We start from the raw sequence: 14,881 nt of genomic DNA on the forward strand, positions 1-14,881 counted from the left end.
GCGTTCAAAGGTGGCGGGCGCGTTACACAGGCCAAACGGCATGACGCTGAACTCATAGCGCCCGTCGGGAGTGACAAAAGCTGTATTGAGGCGATCGTCCTCAGCCATTGGAACTTGCCAGTAATTAGAACGTAAATCGATTGAAGAGAAAAATTCTGCTCCATGCAAAGTGTCCAGCGCATCGTCTATGCATGGTAGCGGATAGACGTCCTTTCGTGTGATCGCATTAAGGCGACGGTAATCCACACAGAATTGAATAGACCCGTCTTTCTTCTTGACTAAAACGACCGGGGACGCCCAAGGGCTAATGGAAGGCGGAGTGACACCCCTACTGAGCATCTCGTCGACTTCATCAATAATGCGGCGCTCTGAGGCTGGTACACGATAAGGACGTTGGCGTAATGGGGGCGTGTGTACCAGTATGAATGTAGTGGGAAACAGTTGAGGTACGACCCAAGCATGGCTGCTGGATGTTAAAGGAAGCTCGGAATCGGTTCAGCAATTCGAGGATCTTGGCGCGTTGATCTGGATCGAGAGCACTGTGAATGGCTTTGTCGAAGACAGCCAGAGGCGATGAAGGAGACGAAGAACGAGGTGGGCTAAGGTTACTGACGCTGTCGGAGATTGTTTCGGCACAGGTGGAGAGAACCGGTGGGACGGTCAAAACATTGTCTGATCGAACAGGCTCGGCATGGCCAACGCACTCGCCACATTGCAACTTGAATGGATGGAACGAATCGTTACAAATGGCTAGTTTGGCGCGGCCGCTTCGTACACTAAGGACGGCGCAGGGCAGGGAAAGACAGCGTCGCGAAACGAAACGGGAAGATGGGGTGAAGAGCACTGTACAGTCTTGAAGAGAGGCACAGTGTATAGGCACAATCGCAGCAGATGAAGGCGGGATATCAGTAGCATCCGCAACGCGGCATTTGGCTTCCCCAAGAAAGTTAGTGGCGGTCGGTGTGGTGGACGCCGGAGAAAGCTCTTCTTCGGTACGAGTGCAATGAATTACAACGCGATAGCTACACAAGAAGTCCGATCCTAAAATAACGTCATGAAGCAGTCACGGAGATTGATAAAACTGATGACGTAGAGAACATCCTGAATGGTGTCTCGAGCCGTGCAGGTACCGCGCGGTTCGATGTGCTGAGCAGCGGCGGTGCGCAAAGAAACCTCATAATATGGCAGAACAACTTTTCTGAACAAGCGGCACAGTCGAATGTCAATAACCGACACAGCAGCACAAGTATCTACAAGCGCAAAAGTACAAACATTTTCAATGGTAAGTTCGATTAAATTGTTCAGTGGCGAAGCAGGACTTTCACTTGTCGATGAAAGCGCAGTTCTTGCCTGCGGAACTGCGTCTAGTGGTTTTCCGGCATTGGCGAGGTAAAGCGACGACGCATCGCTGACTGCGAGCGACGACGCGGAGAGTTTGAGCGGTGCTCGTGCAAGAAGTGGTCAAAGTGGGACGAGGGCTTATGTGGCGCACTGGGTGGGGACGGCGGCTGCGCGTAGGTGACCGGGCTCTGATCGAAAGCGTACGGGGCCGGGCGACGGCGGCACAGGCATGCAACATGGCCAGGGAGACCACATGCAAAGCAAATGGGCCGGTTGTCAGATGTGCTCCAAGGAAGTAGAATATGTGGCGCACGGCGCTGAGTGAAAAACGTCCGCTGAGGCAAACCGTACGATGGAAAAGGCGTAGGAGGTGGTGGTCTTGCGGCAACCTCAGCATAGGACAGTGGAGTGGGTCCGTGCGTCGGGACAGCGTCGGCATGAATGAGCGGAGCTGTCAGTAGAGCGGCATGAAGGCTTGGTTGTCGAGGGGGCGAAAGTGCTCGGCAACTTGTTCCTGAATAACCTGGCGTATGGTCGGAGCCAGGTGTGAGCTGGAATGCGCAACGTTTGGAATTAGTGATAATTGCCGTGCAACTTCTTCCCGTACGAAGTCTTCGATTTCTTGAATTAGTGTGGAGCTAACAAGGGCGTCAGACATAGCCGCGATCGTGGCTTCAGGTTGTTGAGGGACGATGCGTGGCCTACGAAGGTCGTCGTAGCTTTGACACATCATGAAAACATTACTTACAGTACGGGGCTCTTTTGCCATGAGAATGTTGAATACGCCTTCGTGGATGCCCATCATGGTGTGGCGAATCTTCTCGGCTTCAGTCATCAATGCGTTTACGCGATGCCACAAGTCTAAAACGTCTTCGATGTAGCTAGTGAAGGTTTCTCCTGTCTGCTGAAGTAGCCTACATGGTTTCGAGTAAGCCAGAAACTTGGGAAAAGAGGGTGGTCGCACAATGTGCTAAAGCACATGTGTCCCTCACTGTCAGTATCTTCAACGAAAACGCAGAACTACTCAGGGGAGTCAGACCCCGCAATGATATGAGTCGGTTGGCTGGCCGAGGGAAAGCCCAGCCGGCTGTTAAGGGAACAATGGCTCAGCCGCGTAGTACGTGAGGAACCGCGGCTGGCTGGTTCATATGCTTGCATTTAAGGGGAAGTAAAGACCCCTTGTGAGGAACCGAGTCGGTACGACTGACCAAGGGAAAGCTCAGTCGGCCATTAAGGGAACAATGGCGCTGCTCGCGTAGTACGAGAGGAACCGCGGCTCGCTGACTTGAACCTCCTCCAGGGGGCAACCCCCCGCAGAACCGAGGTTGGTAGGCGGTTGGTAGGAGCCGCGACTTGCTAACCGCGGCAGAGGCGGGGGGTTCGAGAAAGGGGAGTGGAGACCCCTTAGTGCCGTACCTCTGTAGGTGCGTGCACAAGTATTTTTGCGGACATAATCAGACGCTGAACCTGGCTTGGAGGACCAGGATTTAGCCGTCAAACATACTATGTTGGAGAGAAAACGGTGAATGGAGGGTTATCTACAAAAGGTGACTCTGGGCACCTCCCTTAGTACCTTGGAGTAGGGCTGAAAGAATCCTAGTACGGCGAAATGCGCCCCTCCAGTAGCCCTAGTACAGTCGGGGCGAGGGAGCCTGACTTGGGGGACGGGGAACCCCAATGTGGCCCAGCAGCCTGTCTCACGTGGCGGAGACCCGGCGAACGTGATGTGGATGTGAATGCGTTTGAAGGCCGAGGGCCGTGCATTGGCTAAAGCGAGTGCTCGCCCTCAACTGAGGCCAAGGAATTGGAGCTCGAATCGAATCAGGATCATTTGAGAAATTCCCTAAGCTGCCCCGATCCCTCCTACAGTCCCATAACCCTTCCGCTATATCCCATTTCCCTTTCCCTTGTCCCATCCCTTCCCTCTACTTCCCAGGGGAGATCACGGGGGATCTCCCCGGGCCCGCTCTCCGGCTGTGGGCCGCTGCGTAGAGATTCCCGCATTTTTTTGGAACCTTCGGGTTCTTTCGCCTACGGGTGCACAGACCAAGCTTGTCCTTCGGGACCAATTCTTTTATATTCGATTGGATTGAGCCTGTTATACCTAGAGTGGCACGGGCAGAGGCATATTATTTTATTCTCTATTTGGTTGCCTCAACATATTTGATGATGATGTCTGCTGCACCCGCTCGCGCAAACTATGTTCGGCGCGAAGCTTGCGGACCGCAGGGCGACCGAAGACATCCACCAAGCGAGTCAGAACGAGGCCCAAGTTGTAATGTCAGCCTCGTGATTGGCGCACCACAACTTTGCTACTTGTGTAAGGTAGAAGATAATGTTGTGAAGTTTATAGAAGTCATACCACTTATTGTGGGTGCTTACACGCTCATACGACGAAAGCCAGTCCTCTACGTCTTGATCGTCGGTACCGCTGAAGACCGGCGGTTCCCGCTGTCGAAGCACCCCTAGGATGGAATAGAAGAGGCTGAGGGAGCTGGGATGGTGGTGTTGGTGCTGGGGTCAGTCACTGAGGGCAGAAATCGGCGGCTGCGGAGCTCCAGGGCGAGGAAATGGAAGAGAAATCCCGCGACCTCTACCAAGTGTTAAGCAGGTATCCAGGCACTGGTAGTGGGCACTGGTAGCTAGCAAGACCGGAGCGGTGGTGGCTTAGCTTTTAGACAGCGAGTTCGCAAAAGCACTTCTTCTTTGTCGGCGATCTGTCTGCTTAATTGGAACTTGTTTACATACGCAGTAATGCCATTCGCAAAGCTATATAACTATCGCACTTGTAGAACACTGAAACAAACTTTGAATATTAAGTCTGGTTTTTTTGGCAACTCTGACCAATCTGCAATTAAGTGAACATATCCACACAGCTCGACATAGCGAACCATGGCGAGTAAAAACATATAGATCAACATATGGACAACAAATGATCCAAAACCGATTACCAAGGTTACTTAATTGGCTTCACAGCCGAAACATTCACCTCAATACAGTTAGCTTCAAATCAATAGTACCATTATCAACAACTCCTTCAACAATGATGATTAAAGACAATATGTTACTTTGCTGCTTTGCTTTTTTTTATTAGCCGTGTTGTGCGCACACTCTGTAAAATGTTTGTCTATGTTTTCAGTTATTTGGTCACTTTCGCCATATCCTTTTCGTTTGACCCTGTTGCGCAGTAATGCATTAATACTGTTATTGCTGTTTTATTGTTGCATTTTTATTGTGTGTTTTTTGTCAGAGAGCTGTTCTGCCACTGTTGCGTGATGCCACTATGGGAGCATGGAGCTTTGTCAAGGTGTCCTTGAGACAACGTTTTTCCTCTCGCTTCCATTGTCATATACACATTGTATGTGATATGATGCAAATAAAATTATATTCAATATTTTATTTCAATGCAATATGTACAAGTTACACATGTCGAGTTCTATAGCCCTCCGCCCCCGCTAGAGCAACGGCTACTTCCTCGGCCTCTGCTACTGTGCAGTGTCGGATAGAGGCGCTGGTCACTTCGCGTATAGACGAATCGACCACCGTGGCCACTGCAATTTTGTTGTGCCCTCCTCTCGAGGACGCGTCTTCATACACGGTCGTGTCTTGAGCGTATATTTTTTGAATAAAATCGGCCATTGCTTCTCTTCTACATTGGTGGAGGTTAGGGTCCATGTTTCTCTGGATTAGAGCTACCTTGAGGGAATTGCGAAGTTCTTCGGGGATCGTTTCCGTCCTCGCTATTTCTCGCATCTGCTCCCAGTATCCGAGTCTCTGTAAGAGCGCTCTTCCAGTCGTTGTCTGCAGCAACCTGAGTTTTTGCGACTCAAGCTGCGCGTCGCGTAGTTCTTCGAATGTGTTTTGCAATCCAAGCGCCATGAGCTTTTCTGTAGACGTGTTGGGCGGTAATCGGAGCGCCGTCTTATACACTTTGCGTAGCAGGGCATCCGCTTGTTGTATTTCACTCTTGTTGAGGTACTGGTAGTGCAGGCTGTACATAATTCGGCTCACTACCAGGTTTCTAACTGGTTTTAGTGTGTCCTCTTCGCGCATGCCATGCCGCCTGTTGGTGATGCGGGGAGAGTCGGAAATTACAGCCACTTTAGAAAAAGAGGAATCTAATTTGCGTAAAGCGAGTACCACCACCAGGAACTCCGCTTCAAAGATTGGTGTGAAGTCCGGAAGACGGACAGAAAAAGACCAGTCTAAATGCGGACAATATATATCCACACCCGCCTTTTCATTACACTGAGATGCGTCAGTAGCTATTGATAAGGTAGCATAAAGGCTTCTTAAATGATCTTCTAATAAGGAGGATTATACGGATTATAAGCCTTTAGCCTTATTCGAGAATTTGTCGTCAAAGGCAATTTCAACAGACGCCTCGCTGGTTTGTATGGGTAGAATACTATAGGAAGGGAAACATTTAAAGGCCCTAGCAAATTTTTGACCGTAACTACTTGCGGGGTGTGAATGTTAGGCCAATGGACGCCGAAAAAGGAGGTTGGTTGACAGCAAAAGATAGACATAGATCGGTGAAACTCTGATTCATATATTCTTGAACAGTTGGAATTTGTAATCTACATATCAAAAGAGGAATGCGGGCTTCAAGTTAGAGCACATTGTCGGCAACAAATTTTGGAAGTCCAAGACAGAACTGACGCGATTCTCACTCCAAGAGAACAAGCGGCCGAATTTTATAAGCTGCTGAACCAGAAAACAAGACTGAACCGAACAACTCTAAAATTGGACGCATATACATAACATAAATCATTAAAAGCACATCTCTCCGCTTTCCAGACCGGGGACGACTAATTCGGCGCAAAATGCCCACAGCCTGAGCCCCTTTCGTAGCAATATGGTTAATGTGGGGCTGCCATGAAAGATTATCATCATAAGTGACCCCTAAATATTTTAATGATTTAACCTTAGTATTATTTGTTGCCGATATATTACAGACTTACAGGATCTTTTATATTGAATACAAGGACCGCGCTTTTGTTCACATTTAATGTCAGACCCAAGCTACACAACCAATTCTCAAAAGAGTTTAGATACATTTGCAAGCGGAGGTAAAGGGATTGAATATCCGATGCAGCTGCAAAAAAACGCGATATCATATGCATATACGTAAGTGCGAACGTCATAATTAACTGTAATTGAGCTGAGTAGTATGCTGAAAGGCAGAGGTGAGAAGACTGCTACTTGCGGCACTCCCCTGGCTTGCTTATATCTGCCAGAATGAATGCCACTTAATGCACAGTAAAACTCTCGGTTTTTGAGAAATTCAGATAACCAGGCTACTAAATAATGTAGAACCTGAAGAGCTTTTAATGTTTGCAATAGAACGCTATGTTCAAAACTATCATAGGCTTTGGCTATATCTAGCGTTATCAAGGAAGTGTGCATTTTTTGGCGCCGCGCTAAAAAAACTAGACTCTCGAGGTCAGCATGCGCATTTCAGACGGAACACTTTTGACGTAAACCAATTAGACAAGGGCTGAGGATATTGATACGCGGCAGAAGGCTAGCACAGGAAACCACAGCAGGTGATGGGCAAGCGTTCACAGCACAGTAGAGCAGAACACAGCAAGTGTTCAGGCAAGTCCCAACGATTTCTTCAGCTTCGTCTTTCTTTCGCGTCACTACTGTTTATCGTCCTCTCCTTCAACATCCAGCAACGCGCAGGGCATATATGTGACATTACCCCCCCCCCCCCCCCCACGAAAAGCACAGTCTCGGTGCGCATTATGTCGAACTACTGCTGGTGTAGTACGGCTTCATTCGGGCGACATGAACGATCTCGGTACGTGGCATAGCGGACTGTTGCGGCGGATGCACAGGGGTGATCTCATAAGTCACAGGAGTGACTGGCCGTAAGAAACGGTATTGTCCTGTGTAGCGTGGCAAGAGCTTCTCACACAGCCCAACTCTTCGAACGGGACTCCAGAGCAAGACGAGAGAACCCGGAAAGTAGTGGACGTCGCGGTGACGAGAATCATGGCGGCGTTTCTGGGAATTTTGGGAGGAAGCTAGTCGGCGGCGAGCAATAACCCGGGCGGCGTCAGCTCGAGATATGGCGTCACGAACATAGGAGCTGGCATTTACGGTGGGAGGCAGTAAGCTGTCAAACGGAAGGGGAGGGTCGCGGCCGTATAGGAGATAGAAGGGGGAGTAGCCCATTGTGTCGTGACGGGAGGAATTATATGCGAACGTTACAAACGGCAAAGTAACATCCCAGTCACGGTGATCATCCGATACATACATTGACAACATGTCCGTGAGCGTGCGGTTGAGGCGTTCGGTGAGGCCGTTCGTTTGTGGATGGTAAGCGGTGGTGAAATAGTGCTTAATGGAGCAGAACCGGAGAATTTCGTCGACTACCCGAGCAAGAAAGCAACGGCCACGGTCAGTGAGCAGCTGGCGTGGAGCACCATGGAGCAGGATGACGTCGTGGAGAAGAAACGCAGCCACGTCAGTTGCACAGCTGGTAGGTATCACTCGGGTGACAGCGTAGCGCGTAGTATAATCCGTGGCCACCGCAATCCATTTATTCCCTGACGAAGAGAGTGGGAAAGGCCCGAGAAGATCAAGGCCAACTCGGGAAAACAGGTCTACTGGAATGTCGATCGGCTGCAGGTATCCAGCAGGCACCACCGATGGCTTCTTCCGTCGCTGACACCGGTCACAAGAAGCCACGTAACGACGAACAGAGCGATAGAGGCCCGGCCAAAAGAAACGGCGGCGGACGCTGTCGTACGAGCGAGATAGACCAAGATGACCCGCAGCGGGCACGTCGTGCAGTTGCTGTAGAACGGTGGCGCGCAGGTGTTCGGGGACTACGAGCAGAAGCTCGGCGCCATCTGGTCGCATATTCCGCCGGTATAAGGTGCCGTTGTGGAGCACGAACAAAGCAAGGGTTGCATCAAGGTGATTAGTGCTGAGGCGATTGATAATACTGCAAAGCTTGGGGTCTAAGCGCTGTTCATGGCGAATGTTTAAAAGGTCAGAGATGGCCAATACACATGTGTCATCGTCACACTCGCTGGTGGGTGGTGGATCTACCGGGTTGCGGGAGAGGGAGTCGGCGTCAGCGTGCAATCGGCCGGACTTGTGGACGACAGAAAAAGTGTGTTCCTGAAGGCGGAGGGCCCAACGCCCCAGGCGACCAGTAGGGTCCTTCAGCGTAGAAAGCCAACATAAGGCGTGGTGGTCGGTGATGACGGAGAACGGGCGGCCAAACAAGTAAGGGAATGGCCCACACGAGGGCTAAGCACTCATGTTCTGTGATCGAGTAATTCCTCTCAGCCGCAGAAAGGAGGCGACTGGCATAAGCAATGACGCGAGTGCAACCCATCTGCTGTTGGGCAAGAAAGGCACCAATACCGTGACCACTGGCGTCGGTGCGTACCTCCGTTGGTGCTGAGAGATTGAAGTGTGCCAGGATGGGAGGGTTGGTGAGGGCCGCAATGAGCGCAGAAAATGCGTGAGACTGTTCTTGGTCCCAGCAAAATGGAGCGTCGTTCTTCAGAAGATTGGTGAGTGGGTGAGCCGTCTCCGCAAAGTTGGGGACAAACCGCCAAAAATAGGAGCAAAGGCCTAGAAAACTACGCACGTCACTGGTACAGCGGGGTGTAGGAAATGCTCTTACAGCACGTATTTTGTCTGGGTCGGGTCGAACGCCACGTGCGTCGACCACGTGAGCGAGCACCTTGAGTTCACGGCGGCCGAAGCTACACTTCTTCGAGTTAAGCTGAAGGCCAGCTCTTCGGAAGACTCCAAGAATGGCCTCAAGGCGATGGAGATGGCTCTCGAAGGTCGAGGAAAAGACAATAACGTCATCGAGATAACATAAACACGTCGTCCATTTGAAACCGCGGAAAAGGGAATCCATCATGCGCTCGAATGTTGCGGGCGCATTACACAGACCAAATGGCATCACCTTGAATTGGTACAGGCCATCAGGCGTGACGAAGGCGGTCTTCTCTCGATCCCGTTCGTCAACAGCGATCTGCCAATAACCAGAACGGAGATCAATCGAAGAAAAATAGCTGGCACCGTGTAAGCAGTCAAGGGCATCATCTATCCTGGGGAGCGGGTAAACGTCCTTCTTTGTAATTTTGTTGAGATGTCGGTAATCAACGCAGAACCTCCAGGTATTGTCCTTTTTTAACAAGCACGACAGGTGATGCCCAGGGACTGCTGGAAAGCTCTATAATGTTCCTTGCCAACATCTTGTCGACTTCATCTTGTTTGAGGCGACGTTCAGAAATGGCGACTCGGTAAGGTCGTCTGTGAATTGGGCTGGCGTCTCCGGTATCGATGCGATGTGTAACGAGGGACGTTTGACCCAAGGGTCGGTCACCAAAATCAAAAATATCACTGTACGATGTCAGTAGGGTCGTAAGTGCTTTAGCACGATCAGGGCGCAAGTCAGGAGCAACCATGCCGGATATACGGACCTCCTGAGGTGGGAACGGTGCAGGTCAGGTCGGCACTGCGGCAATAGGGTCACGTAAATGAGCAGCCACAATAATCTCCGACAATGGGGTCAGTTCGGCGAGAGAAATGCCCTCAGGAAGAACTTGCACAAAAGAGCTGAAGTTAAGGACTGGAATACAAGTGCTGTTATTTGCTACATGCACTATATTGTGAGGTAGAGCGATGCTACGCTCAAGTGTCACGTCAGTTATTGGGCAAACAACGTAGTCGCCATCCGGAAAGGAGGGAAAAGGCGACATCAGCACATACACTGCGGCTTCTGGTGGTAGGCGACTAAATGTAGCGGAGCGAAGACGGAGCGTTGAAGTTTCAGGAGCTTTGTTGTCAGGGCAGAGCGGCAGGTCTAGATGAATCAGTCCAGAAGAACAGCCAATGAGAGCGGAGTGTTCTGTTAAAAAGTCAAGTCCTAATATAACTTCATGAGGGCAACTGGTGAGGACTGTAAATAGCACAGGAATGTGGCGGTCGGCAATGGTAACTCTCGCAGTGCACATACCAATGACAGTAGTTGCGTTGCCATCAGCAACACGAACGGTAGACGAGGAAGCAGGTGTGAGGACTTTGTTGAGGCGTCGACGGAGCGAGGAGCTGAGAACAGAAATGTGGGCTCCAGTATCAATAAGGGCAGAAACGGAGACTCCGTCCACAAGAATATCAATGAGGTTTTGTCTAGGTGCGGGGGTCAGTTCCGAGTTGACAGTCCGGGTCGGGAATGCAGCGTCACTCCAGGGCGCTGCACTCTGTAGTTTCCCGAGTAGGTACCGGCGTGTGATGGGGAGGAGTTGCGGTGAGCTACCGGTGAACGGGATCGACGAGCCAGTGGGGATGGAGATCGGCTGGTGCGACGGGCAGGGGGGACGGTTTCGTTTCGAGTCTCATCTTGTTGAGAAAGATAATGTCCTGGTCCATCGTAGACGGGACGGAGCTCCTCTGGTTGGCCAGGGAAGCGTCGAGGTCCTTGGTAGTATCGGCGGTCGGCGTTGTAATAGGAGCGAGGAGCGAAGAAGGTACGGCTATGGCAATAACGCGATGTGTGACCGGCGCGACAGCAAATGAAGCAAATTGGCCTGTCGTCTGAGGTGCGCCACTCTGCAGGATTGCGACTAAGGTAGCGACGTGGGGAAGGTGGGCTGGCAGTAGCAGTAGCCACTACAGGAATAGAGTGGGATGGTGGCGTGGGCGACACGGAGCTGGAGGACAGGCCGACGTTTGCAAGTTCTTGGCGATCTACGGCCTGTATCATGGCCACGGTGTCGGGTAGCGGAGACATGAGTGGTGTAGGAGCTAAGGCCTCGAGTTCTCTCCGGACGATACGAGTCATGTTCGCGGGATGAGAAGGCTGTTGCAAAGGGGCCAGATCATCGCAGGATGATGTAGCTGCGGTGTTTGGAAGGCGCTCAAAGCGATGTACGAGGCGTCGTTGTTTAGCCTGCTCGAATTTTCGACAGACTTGAAGCACTGAGTCGACGGTGGAGCAATTCATGCAGAACAGGATGTTGAACGCGTCATCCGCAATTCCCTTGAGGATATGGCCTACCTTGTCATTTTCCGTCATTGAGCAGTTGATCTTGCGGCACAACGCAAGCACGTCTTGAATATACGCAAGGTAGGACTCCGTGGAGGACTGGATGCGAGATGAAAGTTCTGTTTTTGCTGCGACAGATCGACCAATGGGCTTCCCGAACAGGTCCTGAAGCGTTTGCTTACAGATTTCCCACGTCACCAGCTCTTGTTCGTGATTTTGGAAAAACGTGCGAGCGGTTCCCGCCAAATAGAAAGTGATGTTGGGCAGCATAATGGTCGCGTCCCAGTGGTTGTTCTTGCTGCAACGCTCGTATTCATCCAGCCAATCTTCCACGTCTGTCTTGTCTTCGCCATTTAATATGGGAGGGTGACGGATTTTTGTGAGCACGACTGGCTGAGCCGAAGTTGCCGCGGTGGTAGGGGCTGCCTCGGAGGTCATAGTGGTAGTTGTTGACGTCGTTGAAAGCCCAGGTAGATGATGGCCACTGCGCAAATCCAGGTTTTGGCAGCGCAAGGGGTAATCTGTGCGCACAGGGATCTTTGGTCACCTCCACCAAGATGATACGGGGCAGAAGGCTAGCACAGGAATCCACAGCAGGTGATGGGCAAGCGTTCACAGCACAGTAGAGCAGAACACAGCAAGTGTTCAGGCAAGTCCCAACGGTTTCTTCAGCTTCGTCTTTCTTTCGCGTCACTACTGTTTATCGTCCTCTTCTTCAACATCCAGCAACGCGCAGGGCATATATGTAACAATATTTTCTTGGTTGATAAGTCCGAAATCCGCATAAAAATGACTCTCATTAATTTTAGAATTTTTGATGTTAATGAAATTGGTCTAATATTATCTATGGAAAAGGCATCGTCTTTGTTCTTAAGTAAAGGAATTACTTGGCAATTTTCCATTCTGGGTGCATAACGTGCTCTAATAACGTGTCAAGTGACTCCTCAAAAAGCATTTTTAACATTTTTGAAGTTACGTTATCAGGACCGGGAGCAGCAGCTGGCAATCTCATAACTATAGGCGAAAGCTCAGAAACGGCAATTTGAGGATCATATGTAACTGGATCCATTGGCATTACAGATATCGAGCATGAAGGAAATGTAGAAGAGAAATGCTTCTCCTGTCCTTTGGCAATTGTTTAAATTGTATCTATTGCTTCATGGGGAGTCAAAATAAGAGAATGTAGATTTTGTGATAGCGGAATCTTTTGAAGCTGTCAGATTTGAACGACAATTTCACTGGATAACTTTTAGTACCCCTATGGTGGCGAAATCTGGGCAGCCGCAACTGCCTGCCCCAAAATATTATTCTTTGCCTTTGATCCGTGGTGATATTTCTTCGACTTTGGTTGGGACCGCGGAGAAGAATGATTAGACATGGGAGACCCACACCATTTTAGAATTCTTACATCTGATTCCACGATGTCTGCGTCATTAATGTCTCCATCCTCATCTGGAGTAGTCCTGTGAGGTGAAGCAACAGTAGTGCTTTCAAGCAGTTGAGACCTTTCCGAAGGCATGTTTGCTATGACAGGGGCTGTTCCTGATTGCAGGGCTTGTGCTAGCTAAACTGCCAGAACGTTAGTAAAACACTCTGTGACAGTAGCAACTATTCCGTCGACCATTTTAGTCATTGAGGCTTCCACAGCAGTCATTATCGCCTTTGAGACTGATGCATCCAGAGGCACACCTGATCGAGCTGACACACCTGCATAACTATGCAATCGCTCTTTAACTTCTGTTACAGCGTCATAACGCGAACAGCGTTTTCTGTCATTACTTCTTGAATTTGAAGCTCCTGTTTTCGAGATGAACAGTGCAATGTGTTTGCAGAATGGGCTCCACCGCAAATGCAGCATTCGCAGTTTTGTTGTGGACATGATGACAAATGATAGCCATCGCCACATTTGCAATACCGCACGGAGGACTTACAACCACGAGCACTGTGACCATATCGCCAGCAATTAGTACACTGCGGTGGCTTAGATTCAAAAGGATTCACCTCGAAAGATCAATGGCCATGCTTTTATCTCTAACGGGCACGAAGGTCCCGCAAATGTGGCAATCACTGACTCAGTTGGTACCCGCGTATGATTAACCTTCCGACTGCAAAGATACGCCGCTACCACACCAGCCGCCGAAAAAAGGTTGAGAGTCTCAGCTGGAGTTAAAGAAGAGTCTACTCCTCGGACCATTCTTTATGTGCATGCAAGATGAGAAGGGATGAAACTGCTCACCTGAAGCGATCCAAATGAATTGCATTTAAGCAGATTCTTATTGGAATTGAGGTCTGGAGATCGGCACAGTATCCCGCCACGTCCAAACTGCCTCACTTCAGTAATAGAATCACAAAGGAAAGAGGCTGCCTGAAGGGCAGCTCGAACAGTTCCAGGGTTAGTCATTTTGATAAATCCGCCATTCTTAGGCATCAGCGCTACAGGAATGTCTCGAACGCCAGATCGCTGAAACGCTTCCAGAGGTAGATCATGAGGCGTAGACATCACTTTACAGTCTCTCCGCGAGTGTTATCAACACGGTAAAATGCGCGAATGCGCAGGAGAAAACAGAAAATGAGGACCAACCGCCCAAAACATAGCCGCTTCACACCAGCATGAAGCAGCTTCTTTTGTAACGAAACTTCATGGCAGAGCAATAATGGGACTTCTTCTTTGTGTCACTTTTCTTTCCTCTTCTTTTATGATCTGCTCTTCGCATGGGTGTTATCTATGTTTGCCTTGGCTTGATGCTAATCGGCTGAGGCGTTAAGAAAGGTGTAACTAATTTTGTCATGTCATGACTTCCTCCCTCTCTGTATCTCTATTGCTCTGGGCATTGCCATGACTTGCAAATTTTCAAGCCTTATTTATCCTTCTTGAAGCCTTTAACAATATGGCTGAGTGTGCTGTACATTTAGTTATGAGAAAGGTAGTGATACGACTGAAACGTAAAGTTAAGCTGTTAAATGTGCCTGCGTGCGCATGCGTGTTCACTTGATGCCGTGTATATCCTGAAACTGATGCCAATTCTGCTCCTTTTGACAGCGGTACATATCGTATTTGTCCTTATTTTGCCGCATCATACTGCAGAGTAACCTATTGAGCTTCGTCGTTTAATGTCAGCATTCGCTTTGTAACAGCATAGACTGAAGCATTCATAATTATAACAATCATGGATTCTATTTGAATTATTTTATTTGCTGTTATATTTTGATGCACTATTCTATTCTGTTGGGCATTGAAAAAGTGTTGGTCAGACGTGCCTCCTCTATACACTATTTCTTTTTCCAGAAATGTGCCGTTAAGCCCCGGTAGTATCAGTATGTTATTTTGTTAAGAAAGCTTTTTTTTTTTCGCCCGTGTCAACGATGAACGAAATGTATCTTCGCCCAGAGTTACCTTGATGATAAGAAGTCCTAGGAAATAATTGACTTAGGGTCTTGAAAGGAAAATGCGGTCATTTTTTCAAGATAACAAATAATGTGAGGCCGAAACAGGTATTTTTTCTTTATAATAGC

This window comes from Amblyomma maculatum, chromosome 4 (assembly GCF_055883805.1).
Source record: "Amblyomma maculatum isolate TAMU_Amacu chromosome 4, ASM5588380v1, whole genome shotgun sequence".
Classification (NCBI taxonomy): Eukaryota; Metazoa; Arthropoda; class Arachnida; order Ixodida; family Ixodidae; genus Amblyomma; species Amblyomma maculatum.